The 13,451-nt window shown below is 38.9% G+C and overlaps 1 long non-coding RNA gene across 1 annotated transcript; it reads left to right on the top strand.

Annotated features, from left to right (window-relative positions):
* Positions 1-8,625: 8,625 nt before the first annotated feature.
* On the top strand, positions 8,626-13,451 carry LOC113020027 (uncharacterized). Its single transcript, XR_003272136.1, has 3 exons — positions 8,626-8,779; positions 8,895-9,090; positions 13,383-13,451. It is a non-coding gene; the product is annotated as an uncharacterized LOC113020027 (long non-coding RNA).

Genomic DNA, 13,451 nt, shown 5'->3' on the forward strand with positions numbered 1-13,451 from the left:
TTTGCCTTTTCACGTAAATGCCCTCCTCGACTCCCCATTCAAACCAGCGTTCCTTCCTAAATCCCCCGTTTGAGGATTTGAAACATTAAAATGTGACAAACATACAAGAAAAAAAAAAAGAAAATCAGGTCGGGGACAAATACGTTTTCACACTACTGTAGTTTTAAACACTACACAAAAATTACTCTACAATCTAAAACTAAGGACATTTTCTGTATATCAGTATTTTATTTTTGTCCTTATTATATTTTATTTATGATGTTTTACATAGTTTGTGTAAATACAGTAAATTATTTTTAGAGATTTTTGAAAAATAAACATAGCCACTGTTCATATTTGGCTTTATTACATTATAATAGGCCAGAATTAAATATCTAAGTAGGATCCTTGTTTGAAACCATGCTGAACGTATTTACTGGGTCATGAAACATCGGTAAAGCAAACAACAGAAAAGAAGCTCATGTCAAAAACTTATGGCTAAGTTATAGTTAGCTTAGTTTAGCTAGGTTATAATTTAACTGTATTGTGAATTAAATTCAATGAAAATTTAAATAATTTCAGATTTTATTCTGGACATTGAAGAAAAAAGACAATCTGACATTTTAAATGAAATAAATCATCCTTTAAAAGAAACACACAGCAATGTGGGAGAAAAACATCAATGCTGAATGCTACAAGTGCACAAATATGAAGTCAGCGTGTTGCTGCAGTGAACGCATCAGTTCACACAATATTTCAGAAATACTATTTCATTAAAATGTCTTATATTGTTTCTTGGTCTTGTAAATTTATTTTTCTACAGTCATTTCTGAAACAAAGTCCACACTGAATGCCGGCTGTGCATCTGTGGTCGTGTGAAGCTACATTAATGTAACAGCATGCCAGAGTGTAAACACAGATATTTATCCTTTTTCCGTTTCATTAGGCATTTAAACCAAATACTAAAACACCCTGATACGACTCAGACTTGGAGTACTATACATTTTATAGTACACTCAGCATAAAGAACAAAACAATGCACGAACTGGTAATTAAAGCCCTTGAAGGAATAAATCATATACATTAAAATATTGTATTTTCAGAACAACTACATTATGTGACTGTTTGTGTGCAACTTACAGCTATAAGCACTTGATATTAAATATATGCATGCTAAAACATGACAGACAACAAAGGCAGAGTACTCAGGCACAGAAATGTTTTTACGTGTTTTCAATTGAGCTTCTTGTGGCTTACATTTAACTACAGCTACTTATTCTTTTCTTCATCATAACAATCAGCTGTTGAAACTAATAATTTCGGTGAGTAGCAACAGTGACCAACAGAAACCAACAGCGCTGTGATCGTGTTTTTGTGTGTGAATACATTCATGTGAATTTCCAAAGCTAACTGAAGGACAATCATGTGGTTAGCAGGTCACAGGTCGGGGCATGTTGTGTCATGCTTTAGCCCAGCGAGTGTTGCTTCTTCAGGTTCTCTGTGCGCTTCACCCTCTCCTCTGGGGTCTTTCTGTACCAGCTCCTAAGAGAAAAAAGTCACACTGTGGTGACTTTAAATACGTCAAAAGCAGGGTGTGTCTGAAGACTGCTACTTTTATTAATATGTGACAAATGATTTTACAATTCTAATTAATTAATAGAAAAAAACGTTTAAATCTTGGTGGACAATGCACTGAGAAAGAATGATTATCTAGAAAATGACTTCAGGAAATGGTTGTGTTATAAAGTTGTTTTACAATCTGGACCAGTACAGACTTGCCCCTGACGGTTAAGTTGTCCTGGGGGCACAAATTGTTTGTCCTTGGCTTGGCTTCAAGATTCCAGGAAAGGGATACTAAATGTATGTAAATAACTTCTGGGGAATATAATCCAGAAATTACATAGAGGGAAACACAAAATGAATTAAAAAGTAATAAAATCCCACAGCCGTGTCCCACACCTGTTGGTAGCGGGGCATCTGGCTTCTGCTGCATCTTTCTAGTCTGTGCTGGAGATTCACCAACCCTAAAGAAGTACCACATGCACCACTGATCACTGGATCTCAGCAGCATTAATGTAAAACATGTGTTTCTATTTCTATGTCTTACTACTTTTTCCTGTCTAGAGACCTCTGTGTGGTAGCAGAAAGAGCCACTCTCTCTTTGGTGCACTTGGCTTTCTCCTGTAGGAGTGAATGTAGTTTATAGTTCATGAAAAAATATTCAGAATACTGAAGATGTCAGTGATCTTATCTTTTTTCCTTTTCATAAGGCATTTTAACCAAATACTAAAACACTTTGATATGACTCAAAGAACTGAAAACCAGTGTTGGGTAAGTTATTTTAAATTAATAACTTAGTTACATTACCAGTTATTTCTATCAAAAGTAACTCAGTTACTTCAAGTTAATCGATACTTTCAAAGTAACTAGTTACTAGGGAAAGTAACTTTGGTTTTACTCAGAATTCTTGTGTTGATGAGTTGCTTCCCTAACTGGATACGCAGCAAGCATGCCAGTCTTCTAGCTTGCTTACATGTTAGCACTGTCTAGCCACAATTGCACTGTGCCACCTACCAACAGAAAGGAAAAAATAATGTGCATATTACCACGAGAGAAATCCCAGGCCTGGACCGTCGTCGACTTCTGCCATGATTCTAGCCTACGTCACAGCATCACGTGTGCTTTTTACGTCCAACGCGGAAACTGCAGTCGTGGTACTTTTGATTGTACTCGGTACTCGGAAATTCTGCCTTCCGAGTAGGAAGATGTAGGTAACTCCAGACTGCAGATGAGCTGCATACAGGGCTGGACTGGGACAAAAAATCAGCCTGGGCATTTTGATTAGAGACCAGCCCACCACTATAATAAAAACCTTTGAATGAAAACAAACACCGTTGTCACAGTGATGTACACTGTCTTGTTGGTATATATGTATCAGTCTAATAAACTTAAACCTACACCATCCTCCCTATTCTGGTATTCTAAACAGTACTTAGCTGAAACCCGAAGCCTGCTTGGTCGCGTTAACCTCTTGAACTATCTACAACACATGTTGGAAACCTGAAATTAAGACAGAGGAGACTAAGAGGTGAGACATGATCATTACTGAATATTAAAAATAATAACTGACAGATTTAGTGATATTTTCATAAACTATTTATTTACCACATCAATTAACAGCATGGCAGGGCAAAATGTTTTTTCTAACATGGCAACCTTTAAAAAGTGAAAGGAGACAGAAGGTGAGGAAGAATAACACTTCATTGACTTTTTGATGGCATTTTACACACAGTACTGGTACAGAATCTAGAAAATGTGGGACATATACAACATATACAGTACTTACTTCTGAAGAAATTATGATGGGACCCTGAAAAAAATGACTGTGTACAATAATGGATATCTATACATTTTGCAACTGATGAAAACATTGGTTGTAAGGTTCAGGTAATTATTTATTAAAAGCTTGACATTTTAAATGAGAATAAGAAAGAAAAGTATTTCTTTTTGCTCCCTTTTCCCTGTTAATGCATTACCTGTCCCCAATGGCAAAACTTTGGTAGAGCTGCCCCTGCACAGTTACCAGTTGTCAGCTACAGAGGATCCTGGTGTTATTTGTCTCTCAGAAACAGTTCATAACTTCCCTTCAACTCATTCATGTCACCTAAAAGGTAAACCTGTTTCTCCATCACCTGTTCAGCTCTGATGATTCAGTAAGGACATCTCCTGGTTTCATCTTCATGTTTCCCTCTCACCACATATCCAAACCGATATCATGACCATTTCTGAAACAAAGTCCACACTGAAGGCCTGCTGTACATCTGTGTTTGTGTGAAGCTACATTAATGTAACAGGATGCCAGTGTGTAAACAAATATCTTTATTTATATGTCGAAAACAGGTTTGTCTAAAGACTGCTACTTTTATTAATATGTGATTAAGATGTTGTTAGATTTGTAATTAATTATCAAACAACAACAAAAAAGAAACATTTAAAGCTTTGTGGAAACTGAGCTGGGAAAGAATGGTTATCCAGAAAATTACATCAAGCAATGGGGAGGGATGCAGCAGATTTTGTGGATGCAGCTGATGGCAACATCAATGAACTCACAGACTCTGTCATTGGATATATTGGAAAGTGCATGGATCATACCATCACAAAAACCACTGTCTGCATATATCCAAATCAGAAACCCTGGGTAAATAAAGATGTTCACGCCAAGCTAAAAGTGCAGACCTCTGCCTTTAACTCCGGGGATGCTGATGCATATAAAGCAGCCAGGTATGACCCCCGAAAGTTCATAAAAAAGGCCAGAAAGGACTGCAGGGACAAAATGGAGTCCAGCTACCACAGCTTTGACACCAGGCGACTGTGGAATGGACTGCGCTGCATCACTGACTAAAAGAAGGACAACACAGGCAGTGTTCAGCCCATTGCATCTCTCGCAGATGAGCTCAATAACTTCTATGCTCGTTTTGACGCAGACAACAGAGAGCAGATCCTCTACCCTCAGGAGGACAGTGAGGCTGTAACTTTAACTTGAAAACAGAAGCTGTGAGATGGACTTTTAAAAAGGTCAATCCTCACAAAGCTCCAAGACCGGACGGCATCCCAGGGTGGCTTCTCAGAGTGTGTGCCGACCAGCTGGCAGAGGTGTTCACCAACATCTTCAACCTCTCCCTGAGGCAGTCAGTGGTCCCCACATCCCTCCAAGCATCCACCATCATTCCTGTTCCCAAAAAATCAGTGGTCTCCTGTCCGAATGACTACCGTCCTGTTGCACTGACATCCGTCATCATGAAGTGCCTCAAGCAGCTGGTCAAAGGTCACATCTGCTCCTCCCTCCCTGACACACTGGACCCTCTTCAGTTTGCCTATCGGACAAACAGAGCCACAGAGGATGCCATCGCCCTGGCAACGCACACCACCTTCACTCACCTGCAAAAAGTGAATACATATGCAAGGATGCTCTTCATCGACTACAGCTCGGCATTTAACACCATCATCCCCTCAAAACTTGCCACAAAGCTCGTCGACCTTGGGCTGGGAACACCGATCTGCAGATGGATTCTAAACTTCCTCACAAACAGGCCCCAGGTGGTGAGAGTTGGTAAGCATACCTCCTCACCACTCATCCTAAACACAGGTACGCCACAGGGTTGTGTGCTTAGCCCCCTCCTATATTCCCTGTTCACACACGACTGTGTTTCTAAACACGTGTCCAACATCATCATCAAGTTTGCGGATGACACAACCATCATAGGCCTCATCACAGACAATGATGAGACGGCCTATAGAGAGGAGGTGATGGCACTGTACGAGTGGTGTCTGGAAAATAACCTGACTCTCAACATCAGCAAAACTAGAGAAATGATAGTGGACTACCGGAAACGACCAGTCAGGGAACACCAGCCCATCCACATCAACAGTGTCAAGGTCAAAAGGGTCAGCAGCCTCAAATTCCTTGGAGTCAACATCACCGAGGACTTCTCCTGGACCCTTCACACAGACGCTGCTATCAGGAAGGTTCGCCAGCGGCTTTACTTCCTGTGGAGGCTGAGGAAGTTTGGCATGAACGCCAACATCACCTCAAATTACTACAGGTTTGCAATCGAGAGCTTGCTGACGAGCTGCATTACAGTTTGGTACGGAAGCTGCTCTGCCAGCAGCCGTAAATCACTACAGAGAGTGGTGAAGGCAGCAGAGCACATCACTGGCACGAGGCTTCCTGCCACTCAGGACATTTATCTTCAGCGATGCCTCCGTAAAGCACACAACATCATCAAGGACCACAGCCACCCAGCACATCAGCTGTTCTCCTTTTTACCATCTGGCAGACATTACAGGAGTCTGTCTGCTCGGACTACAAGACTTAAAAACAGTTTCTACCATCAAGCCATACAACACCTCAACCACAACACTTAAACACACACACCACACTACACAGGACGCACTCAGAAGCTACCCTGCAGCTTCACAAGTACTCTGTACAATCTGCACTGGTCACTCCACTTTATTGATATTTATATTTTAAAAAGTGCAATACTGTAACAACTGCCACAAAAAAAACTTTTGTACTGTTTAGTTTGTATTGCTGCTAATTCCTGTGCAATATCCCATCTGCCCCCCGCCCCCCTCACATTCCTATTTAAGATTTTCTTTATTTAATCACTAGTGTGTACATATATTTATATATACATATATATATATTTAGTCAGTTAACTGAAAATCTCTTTTCTTTTACTACATCTTATTAATATTTTGCTCTTTAGTATTTTTCTATTTATTTTTTATTATTTTATTTTATTAATTTTTTTCTACTGCACCATTCTGCTGAGTGACATTGCAATGTTTACCCTGTGCTAACTTACACATGACAAATAAAACTGAAACTGAACTGAAACGGATGGGTATTGATAAGATTTTCACGATTCAGATTCCATTTTTGATTCTGTTTAACGATTCGATTCTTTATCGATTCTTTATCGATTCTTTATCGATTCTTTTTAAAAAAGGAGAACACCAAGGTCGATTAGCTTAGAACTTTGTTTTATATCTTCTCTTTGAACAAGATAGAAATTTAGGAGTAACATGGCCTTACAAACCCAACAGTGAGACCTTAAGACATCCACAGCCTATGGCTCTTCAATGGGGTTTCACAGGATCCCCAGGAAAAAAAATTGTAAATGTAAAATAATAAAATAAATATTCTACTGTAGCAATTACACAAGAATATCCAGTAATGTCCCTGTCTACAATTAAACACATTCACTTTCCGAAAATCGGGGGCATCTGCTGTGGCAAATGGGTGCAAGCCTTTGACCACAAACTTAGTCACTATTCGGTGACATTCGTCTATCCCGGCCTGAAAGGAGACGCTAACAGTAGACTGCAGCGAGAACTACCAGCATCTGAGCCAGCCAGACTCTGTCTGTCTCTCTCATCATGGTCACCTAAATGCAGCGCACAGTAATGGCAGGTTTTGTAATAAGGCAGATCGCGCTATTTACTTGCCGCATTACTGGGAGAGGATGTGCAAACGTTACCGCTGCTGCATGGTTGAGATTCACGAGTCCGGAGCGGAATAAAAAATACAACATTCATTTAAGGTCATCGCGTGTTTTGTGAGCAAATGCTTTTGCATATTCGTAGTGTTTCCTCCCTTAAATGAAATATCTAGTTTGCAAGTATTGCAAGTTGCCCTGTTGTCATCCATTCTCGTAAAGTATAACCAAACTTTTTAGCGTTTGAGCTGCTTAGGCGCCCTGCCAGGTAAATGACGCTCCGCAACGTGGTGACGTCATTCGGGGCGACTGGAATTGATAAGGGAATCGTTTGCAAAAATGGCAAACAATTCCAAGGAATTGAAACAGTGGGAACCGGTTCTCAACAAGAACCGGGTTTCGATACCCATCCCTAGCAATGGGTGTATCGTATAAGGTGTTTTACAGTATGTACCAGTTTTCTTTGGCTTAGCTTCAACACTCTAGTAAAGAAATATTGAAAGTATGTAAATAGCCCATGGGAACAATAATCATCTGGAAATTACATTGAGTGAAAAAACACACAAAACACAAAATCTGTTAAAAAATAATGAAATACAAGTACAGGACCCACTCTTGGCCCTCCTCACATACCAAGAATCTAAACACCTCCTTATCCATCAAACAATCTACTACTGCACTACCCCATCCTACAGTCTCTCTTTAACCTGTTATCAGGGGGCTGGGTCTGTGACCCAGCATTTTGAGTTTATTTTGTATTTATGTTAAGTTATTGTGTTAATATTAGTTGGGGTTTAGTCAAGTCAATGTCATCGTCCATGTCTGCTTGTTTATGAGTCTTTTCCTGTTTTCTGTGTAAGTTTGTTTTGTCCTTTATGTATAACTTTTAGTTGTTCTCGTGCCTCTCCCTTACCCATTCTCATGCTCCTTTCCTTGTTTTAATTTGAAAGTCTTGTGTTTCGAAGTGTTTAGTTTTGCACCCCCTGTGGCATCAGGTTCATTTGTGTCAGCTCCGTTTCCCCAGGTGTTTTCACTTTCCTCATTACCCTTTTGTGCATTTAAGTCCTCTCTCCCCCTGCTCAGTGTTGGTTTATCTGTTTGTCTAGATTCATGTCATTTCAGGTCTCAGGGTTTTTCATGTTTCTGTTCAGGTTCATGTTTTGACTGCCTCAAGTCTTGGTTTTGCATGCTCCAGTTGAGATTCATGATCATGTTTTATGTCACAGTCTTCGTAGGTAATCTTACCTCTTCCCAGTTTAGATTTTGGTTTAGTTTTCCCTCAGTTCGCCACGCCCTGTTTTGTTTTGCTGTATAGGAATTTCTTTTACTTTTGTATTAATCACATTATTTTATTGTATAATGCCTTGGTGCCACTGGATTTTAACATGTCTCACACTCATACAGTAAGACAAATGGTGGGGGTCTAGTAAGGAAGTTGGGGAAAGCAGACAACTCCACAGGAAGAGTCTTTTGTCTCTTCGAGGACTCTGGGAGGCAGCAAGGGAGTGTGAACCTTAAGGTGTGAAAAAGCTGTGTACTGCCTTTTGTTCCTGTGGAAGGTATTTAACTGAGAGCCATGCTAAGCTCAGAGAGACTATGCTGACCGTCTGCCCCGCGGTCATGCAGGCTCTCCACCAATTTGGGCTGGAAAGAGCTCTTTAATCAATGCCATCATTAATGAGAAGAATCTTTTGGCCACTGGAATAATCAGTGCATGCACCACAGTCATGATAAAGGTGGAGGCTAACACTTGCAGCCCAAAGTATGAGGCAGAAATTGAGTTCATTTTGAAGGAGGTGAGAATTAAATATTTTATTTAAAGCTACAGTATATGCGTTTACAAAAATACAGCAGGTATTTGCTTTACATTATCATTTATAAAACTAAAATGCAATGATTTTTGTCTTTTAGGAGTGGCATGATGAATTATGGTCACTGAAGACTCTTAAGAAAGGTGATGATTATCGGGACATGGTTAAAAAGCTGTCAGCCCTGTATGGAGAAGAATGGAAAGACAAATCCCCTGAAAACCTCTTGGAAAAAAAAGTATTTCAAAAATATTCCAGAATTTTTAGAGCCCAAGAGGAAATTTTTGCATTGTGACACAGTAAGTTCAAATACTATTCTATTACTTCATTTTTTTTCCATGTTTGTTGTTTCAATGAGTGGAATTTGCTTGCATTGATATAATATGATATAATTTATAGACAGCCTATTCTGTTATTAAAAAAATAAGAAAAAAACAATATAAAAGGAAAGTAGAATGTGCAGACCAAAATATTAAAACAAATCTGTTCTTGCCTTATCAAACTTCAGTGCTGCTTTTGACTGGTTTGAAAACTAGATGTGGACAAAGGACCCAAGGCACGTGGATGTTTATTTACATTTTCCAGCTGCCTCCTGCAGCTGAGCTCCCTTGTCAGGTCCCAGCATCCTACTTAAATAGGAGAGATTGATTCGTATATAGCTCTAACTTGGCGTATGTTGCCCCAAGTTAGAGGGTTCTACCCCGTGTGCTGAAGGCACCCCAGATGCATGATTAGTTGATGGAGATTAGCTGTGTTGGTCAGCGTTCCCAGACACATTAAAATATATTCTTAGTTTTAGTCTTTAGGTTTCTGTTACCTTTCTTTCCCTGTTTTCCATGTTTTGTTACTCTTGTTTCTGTGCTCTATGTTTGCTTTGTCTTCCCTGTCAGCCATACCTCCTTGTCAAGTCTGCTTCTCCATGCCTGTCTTGTGTTTCCTGTTTTACTTTGATAGCCTCATGTCCTGTGTTCAGTGTTTTGAGTTATGCTTCCCCTTTGTCTCGTCATGTTTGAATACTCCCAGCTGTGCTCTCCTGTTGTGTCTCAATCCCTTGTTACTCCCTTGTGTATTTAAGCCCTGTGTTTTCCTCTGCCCACTGTCGCCTTGTCCCATGTGGTTTAAATTTCTCCGTATGTCCCTATTCAATCGTTCCTGGTTCCGTGTTCCACGTTTCCTAGTGTTTCCGTTTCTGGGGCCACAGCATTTAGTTTGCGATATGGCAGCCTTGCTTCTGTCAGTCTGCCCCGAAGAAGCTGTGGCTACAACTGTAGCTGCCTCCACCAGTGTGTGAATGTGAGAGTGAATGAATAGTGGGATTGTAAAGTGCTTTGACGGTCTCGAAAAGCGATATATAAATGCAATCCATTATTATTATTATTATTAGTGAATATTGAATCCTACTGAAATTTGAATCACACAGTAACTGTAACAGTAACTGAGAAAATAATCAAGCATTTTATGGCTGTAAAGATATTTGCACAACAGAGTAGTTAAATCTCTCAATAGGTTAATGTCAGAGATTGGTGGATAATTTTAAAAGACATAAGTTGCTGGGTTTAGGGTAGAGAGGACCGATCCGATATTACGTATCGGTCCCATACTGACGTAAATTACTGGATCGGATATCGGAGAGAAATAAAAAATGTACTCCAATCCATTAAATATCAAAAAAGCACCTCACAAAACTTGTGACATGGTGTGGGGATGAACAAAAAGTATTTTACCAGCATAATATAATTTGCAGTATGATCATTGCTTTAACAATGTAACAGATAGCTTTAAGATGGCCTTAAGATGTTTATGCATACGGTTATCATATTAACCTTGTATTCCAGATGCAGTTATAACTATTTTATACATATTGCATATCTGTGCTTATTTTGAGTTGATGTTCGGTTCATTAAGGGTCTTAAGCTTCACTGGCGTGACTGTCCAGGTGATACATGCTGAGGGAAACTAGAACATAGAAGGAATTGCAATACATGCTTACAAAACACTTATATCAGGTCATTTTTATATTAAGCTTTTAGTAGAGGTTCTTGATTAAAACATTTATTTGGTAGATGACATATATATAGTTTCAGTTAGGTTGTTACACATAAGGATGAGCCTCTGTTCTGGTGAAAGGTCAGAAGTGCAACAGGTGAATTGAGAAAGAAGCATTTAAGGACGAGACACAGACAGTTAGTAGGTGAGAGGTGACATAGAGGCTGAGTGAGGTCAACACACACACACACACATTAGTTGGATTTATTTATAGGTAAGAGATTAGTCATGTCTGGTTGTAACTGCGAAAGTGTCTCTGTAAACGAGGAACCGTTCCTTGTTGTCTCGGCAAGAAAGAGGAACAATTCACTTCAAGACAAGAACTGAAAGGTTGACAGGAGATACCGGCCATGAAAATAGAAGATGATGTTCTTTCGAACTGTGTTAAAAGTCATTGTGGTTTTGATCTGATCTATGTATAAAATGTATCTGTGACGTATGAAGGGGCGTCATTAATCAAACCCTAAATCTATAAAATAATTGTTTGTGCTTTTATTAAGTCGAAGATCAATTGCTGTCTGTAGTGATCTTCCCACGCGTGTATTAAAATCATCGTTTGACTTAACCCGGCCGGATCAGTGTGGTTATTCTTCGATCACCTCTTGTATCCTTCCTCAATATTTTAACCTTAACAACGGCATAACTCGGCTCATAACCGTAGCACGTCGGAGCAGTGTGCGTCACGTGATAGAGCGGCTTTGTGTATTGTAGCCTCGCTACCAAACCAGCATTTCATCTCCGAGGAAGTTATCCCCGAGAGAAGTAAAGCAAGTGTGTAAGTTTATCTCTGAATGTTTGTAAAGCATTCCCGCGTTAAGCTTAACAACCGATATATGGAGCGACTGCCTCTTCTCTCTTCCTCCCTCTCCTGTTGCTACTTCAATCATGAAACTGATCAATGATCAGCTGATCGGCTTTTCTGTCGCGACTCCCGTTTCTCTTCTTTGTTTTTGGCCCACTTTGCACCAGAAAGAGGAAACCAGCGGCTGAACAACAGCAGCACGTTTAAGCTTGATAAGCTGTTGTTAGAATTTATTTAATATTACTTTCTACACCAGGATCCTTTTCTACGTAGCTGACCGCTGGTAACTGTGCAGGGGCAGATCTAGCAAAGTTTAGCAAGGGGGGCCAATAGGGCATTAACAGGGAAAAGGGGGCACAAAGACATACTTTTCTTTCTTATTCTCATTTAAAATGTCTAGCTTTTAATAAATAATTATCTGAATCTTACACCCAAAGTTTTAATCTGATGTAAAATGTATAGAAGTCCATTACTGTATATAGTAACTGTGAAGTCTAATATACTAAGTAAGCTATACTACTTTTTCCTTTGGGAAGGAACCATCTGTGCAGTCTGCATTTTTGTTGAAGAAAGATGTTGAATCTATTTAATTATTCTTGAAAAATAATTTAATTCTGTGCATTTTTTTTCACACTGCATCAAATTAAAGTTGATTACTTCGATTAAGCATCATGAGGTGGAGGGTGGTTCGCTATTTTTTTTGCTGGGTGTTTGCAACCCTATTAGTTAGGTTGCTTAATTTTTCTGCTAAGTACTCTTTAAAATACCAGAATAGGAAGGATGCTGTAGGTTTAAGTTTATTAGATTGATCACTATTGCTGAACTATGAAATATTTTGGGTGCAGTGTATTTTATTTTATTTTTTTTTTACATACAGGTATAACAGAATAGCTTTAGTGTTGTTGTTTATTTAAACTTGAGTATGAACTTATAAAAAAATGCAGCAAGATATAAAAAAACAGTTTTATTGATTAAAAAACACTATATCGGATTCATATCGGTATCAGCAGATATCCAAATTTATGATATCGGTATCGGTCATAAAAAAGTGGTATCGTACCATCTCTAGTTTAGGGTTAAAGTGGTCAATACTAGCTACTGATGTCAATCCTATACTTTTTCTCCAGAAGAATGTAAATTTTTCTTAAGTAATAACTTTTTGTAATGTTAAGTAAAAAGTAAGCCTTTTTACAACTTTTGAAATAAATATTACAATGTAGTTCAGAACCAAAGTGCTGGCAGCATAAAGAGAGAAAGCTACACAAAACCAAAATTTAAAAGTTGAGTTTTTAGCTGCTTTTTAACACAAATCACACGTCTCAGTGGGTGAGAGCTCCAGAGTCTAGGAGCCATTACCACAACGCTCTGTCACTTTACTGTAATTCTCAGGCCTGTATGATGATAGAAATGTATGAATGTAAAAGTTTAAAGGTATAACAGGAACAGTTTCAACTGCGCGTGCAAATAAGTTAACAATTTCCATTGGATATCACAAGACTATAGGTCTGCAAACAGGGCGTCTGTTAGCTGTAAACATAAAACACTAGGGAAGCTGCATTAACAAATGCGTCTGTGATACTGTGTGCATATATGTGCCTAAGTTTGATCATCCTTAAATCTAAACATTAAAAAAAATCTAAAATGTTTCCCAAGAAAAAAAATTAGTCTAAAATTTGGGTTTCTTTTTTAAATTTACTGATTTAATTGTAAATGTATTAATCTTATTTATCTTGTTTATTGCAGGCTCAAAAGCTATCTGCAGAACTTTTTAAATATACAAAGTATGTTCCAAAGCCGGAAGATGGATATAAA

This window comes from Astatotilapia calliptera, chromosome 4 (genome assembly GCF_900246225.1).
Source record: "Astatotilapia calliptera chromosome 4, fAstCal1.2, whole genome shotgun sequence".
Lineage (NCBI taxonomy): Eukaryota > Metazoa > Chordata > Actinopteri > Cichliformes > Cichlidae > Astatotilapia > Astatotilapia calliptera.